General features: G+C 40.7%; 1 long non-coding RNA gene across 1 annotated transcript; it reads left to right on the top strand.

Annotated features, from left to right (window-relative positions):
- Positions 1-228: 228 nt before the first annotated feature.
- On the top strand, positions 229-3,265 carry LOC140691113 (uncharacterized). The gene is made up of 2 exons (XR_012066587.1): positions 229-352; positions 2,949-3,265. It is a non-coding gene; the product is annotated as an uncharacterized lncRNA (long non-coding RNA).
- The last annotated feature ends 1,108 nt before the right edge of the window (positions 3,266-4,373 follow it).

Here is a 4,373-nt window from a genome sequence, read left to right as displayed (position 1 = left end):
TTTACTGGTTCACTTATCACCTCCAAAGCACCAGAACAACTAGGCCCCAATAGGTCTTGAATTTGAACTATGTCATAGACTGCAATGTGAGCAGTGTCTCCCTCTGTTGTGCAATACAGTGAACTTGTTGATTACTCCTCCTGTGACTGGAGGGGAAGGTAAAAGTGGAAGGGGGTGGTGTGTGTGTGTGTGTGCGCGCGCGCGTGTGCTTGTGCGTGCGAGTGTGTGTGTGTGTGTGTGTGTCTTGTGCTCCCTCTTGTGGTTGGAGCATGTTACCAATGAAACAGTTTTCAAATTTAACTCCAAGAGGATCAAGGACTTCATTATGGCATTCAGCTATCAAAACAAACAAGTAAGTGATTAGATATATAAAAGGCAGAGCATAAAATTTCTAGCAGTAAGGATAAGCCTGGTAAATTACTAGATTAAGAGAATGGATTTTCAGTTTCCCACCAGGATGAATTTATAATCAAATCCTTTTTACCTTTATTTGATTGTGTAGGGAAGCAAAACTTGCCACCCCAAAATGTGTCTCTTTGGCATAAGGATTATTTGAGGCTGATTATTTTTAAGAAACAGGAGCCTCAAGAAATCTTTCTTTTTACCTCCCCCTAAGCTGCCTAAAGAATTTAGATAAAGGGCCTGTTTCCAGAATAGAGCCATCACCAGAGATATCTGCCAAGAATATGAGAACATGGTGGGGAAAGCTCACAGGACCTAGAGATCAGAGTCCACTCTGGGTGCCATTGTCTCCCCGTGGTGCAGCAAACATTTGTTTATCAAACATTTGCTTTTCCCACTCCATGTGAATTACTTTCCTCCCTTTTGAAGCCCCAAACTACTGCCCCAACATCCTCTTTTGTCTTCAGCTGAAAATGGTTTTTAAGGTGAGGGCTTTGGCCATTTTGGCAAGTTACCTGGGTTTCTTCCTGGGTTTCTCCCATATATGTGTTATCAAACTTCTGTTTGATTTCCTCCTGTTAATCTATCTCAGGTCAATCTGTTTCTTAGACCAGCCAGAAGAACCTAGAAGGGCAGAGGAAAATCTCTTCCTCCCTGACAATTGATTTTATAGAAACATTAGAGATTAAATTTGTAAATATAATAGTGTCCAGAAAGTTCTTCTAATTCATGTTGGACCACTTTCAGACTTTGAAGGCATTCTTGAATATCTCCTTTCCACAAATTGTAATGTTGTCTTACCCTTCTTTGTCTCTGCTGTATCAGGTAGGACAGGCAAGTCCACACTGCTCAGATGTTTCCTTTCATGAATCTCCTCCCAGTTATGTATAACAATATCCTGCTTCTTTGTATGCCTCAAAATTTTTGTTTGCATGTTGGGTATCATTCATTTTTAATTAAATCATGGATTTACTTATATTCTTTTAAAGTGTGGTAGACTTTGCTCTCCTAGCCACTGAAGTCACTTGTAAACCAGGTGGATCCTTTCAAGTATTGCTTTGAAACTGTTTTAAGAAAAAGCTAGGTTTTCTTTTGGAATAGGGATAATTTATCCCCCTTACTCCAATGCCTCACTTATTAAAGGTCTTTCCAGTCTGGCTGATGGGAACAAACACTGTTTCCATCCCTATGCACTCACTGAGAATTTTTTGGCTTACTGATTTCTCATGAATCGGTTTACACCTTTGATTCAGGAAAAAAATGTGGGGCAAGAGGAGTCCCTGAGATGAACCCCACCAAGTGTGGGTCCTTGGCTTCATGCAGGAAAGAATTCAAGAGTGAGCCATAGTTGAGTAAAAGTAGATTTATTCAGAGAGATACATACTCTATAGACAGAGTTCAGGCTGTTTCAGAGGCCAGAGAGAGGCCATGAGGTGTGGGGTTGTTAGTTTTTATGGGCTCGATAACTTTACGTGCTCGAAGTAGGAGTGTTATTCGAACTACTTTGGGGAAGGGGCGGTGATTTCCAGGAACTGGGCCACTGCCCACTTTTTGACCTTTATGATCAGACTCAGAACTGTCATGGCACCTGGGGGAGTATCATTTATCATGCTAATAAATTACAATGAGCATATAATGAAGCTCAAGTTCTACTGGAAGTCGAATCTCCCACCATCAGCCAGAATACCAAGGGGATCCCTTTGCATATGCCCAGAGTTCCCTCTCTATGAACCTCTCCCATCTCTGTTCCTCTTCTCTGGAAACGCACATCACCTGGCTTCCCTGAACTCTGATCTCTGTTCAGTTCAGAGACACTGCCAGCCTCTGTGAATCTCCGTCCCTGTGCTGCAGCCTGGAAACAGCATTCAGCCTGCAAGCTGTGGTGACTGTAGGGCTCATTTTGTTTCCCTTCTCTCAGTGATTACAGTTCTGCACTGCGTGTTGTCCGACGTCTGAAAACTGTTACTTTGTGTACTTTTGCCATTTTCTGCTTGCTTAAGTCACAATGTTAAATAAAAGCTCTACTACTCCATCATGGCCAAAATCTAAAGGATTAATGCCTTTATTTTTAAGATGTATCATTCACAATATTTTCTTATATGTAATTTTTTAAAAATTAAAATGTGAGTTACTTAGGGGTAGAGTTCATGTCCTGTTTATCCTTTTATCTTCAGAACCTCCCATAGAACTTTATACAGTGTCCTAAAGGGATAGCTAATATTTATTCAGTGATGTGCTGATATAAGTGCTTTTAAGTTTATCATACAATAACCAACAGCATAGAAATTACTATCAAATTCGCTTTACAGATAAGGAAACTGAGGTACAGAGAGACTAAGTCACTTTCCCACGATCATACTGACAGTAAACGTCAGAATGAAAATAAAAATTCATAGGTTCTGCTATATGGATTCAATAAGTGTACTCAACATATTTTTTATGAATAAATACCAGACAGCATAGTGAGTTACAAGGAAAATGACCGTCATGCATACAATAGTAATTAAGCCATGTAAACTAAAGCTTTTTAAATTTTTTTCCCCCAGGGCCAGAAAAAGCCAGAAAGAAGATGTAGATCATAAACGATTTAGGTCAGTGAGAGAAGGACCAACCAATCTGGCCTTTAATACAAGTGCTGGGAACTCTCTGTTTTGAAAGTCTTCCTTATTTCATTCCCAGGTGCCCAAGGCTCAGAAAAAGCAAAGTACTTAAGCAGCTTTCTCTAGTACTCTGGCAAAGTACTTCTCCACAGACAGGAACAGACTCAGTTTTTGTGACGAACTCAATCATTTTGATACCAATAAGCTAACCGATCTAATTCAGTACTTAACGATAGGAATAAAGATAATCATCAAAATAATGATCATATGAATAATACTGTGTGTTCTATGATTTAAAAAATCAGATAGTGAGTACACTATAAGGCCAGTTTCCCAGCAATGTCTAATCAAGGCTTTTCTTGAGCAAAGATATACGTGTCTCGGTCACTGATTACCTGCCTGGCTCTCCGTAAGTCCATGGTTCTCAAACATTTGCTTGCTTCTGTATTATCTGGAAAGCTTGCTAAGACACAAATTGCTGGGCTTCATCTCTGGTGTTTTGGCTGCAGCCGGCCTGAGGGTATGCCTCAAGCATTTGTGGTATGTTCCCAGGTGATGCGAATGCTGCTGGTTTGGGAACCAGATTTTGAGAAGCTAGAAACTACAAAGAAATGAAATCATTTGGTCTGTCCCTGCTTCAGAGGTTTCTTTCTCTCTTTTTTTTTTTTTTGAAGTATATGAAGTACTCTTTAACTGCAAAACTTGTTAAGAAAGGAGTTCATTGAAAGAAATAAAAGTGATACTATGAGTAAATCATGTATAATTTTACTTAAGAATACATTTTCTTACAGAAAGTCGGTATTTACTGCTTGTATGTGGTTGTGCTTAGTTATCCATTCCTTAGCAATGTGGGAGGGTGTGGTCCGATGATCCGGTGGTTAGCTCTAGTGCAGTGTGCTGATGAACTTGACTCCCCATCTTGGTGCTCCCACCAGTCCTTGGAGTCCAGCAGCAAGGTTCTCCGTGACCTCTGCTCTCAGCGGCTGGTTGCTACAGCACGAGGGCTTGCGTCCCTCCCTCTTGCCTGGGGCCTCTGTTCTACTTTGTTGTAATCGTCTTCTCCCAGATACTCTCCACTCGGCTCACACTCTCATCCTCAAATCCTGATTCAGAGCTCACCTTCTCAGAGAAGGCTTCCTTAACTGCCTTATTTAAAGTGGGAACTCCAGCCCCCAAACTCCCTCTTCCCTTTCCCTGCTTTATTTTTCTCCACAAATTTGTCACCATGTAATTTTTAGATACTTTCTGTCCATATGTTACTTATTGCATGGCTCTCCCAACTATAATTTAAGCTTATTGGGGGCAGAGATTTTTGTCTGCTCTGTTTGTTGGTATGTGGTAGGCGCTCAAGCAATATTTGGTAAATGAAGG

This window comes from Vicugna pacos, chromosome 33, assembly GCF_048564905.1.
Source record: "Vicugna pacos chromosome 33, VicPac4, whole genome shotgun sequence".
Lineage (NCBI taxonomy): Eukaryota > Metazoa > Chordata > Mammalia > Artiodactyla > Camelidae > Vicugna > Vicugna pacos.
This window is presented reverse-complemented; position numbering and strand designations above follow the sequence as displayed.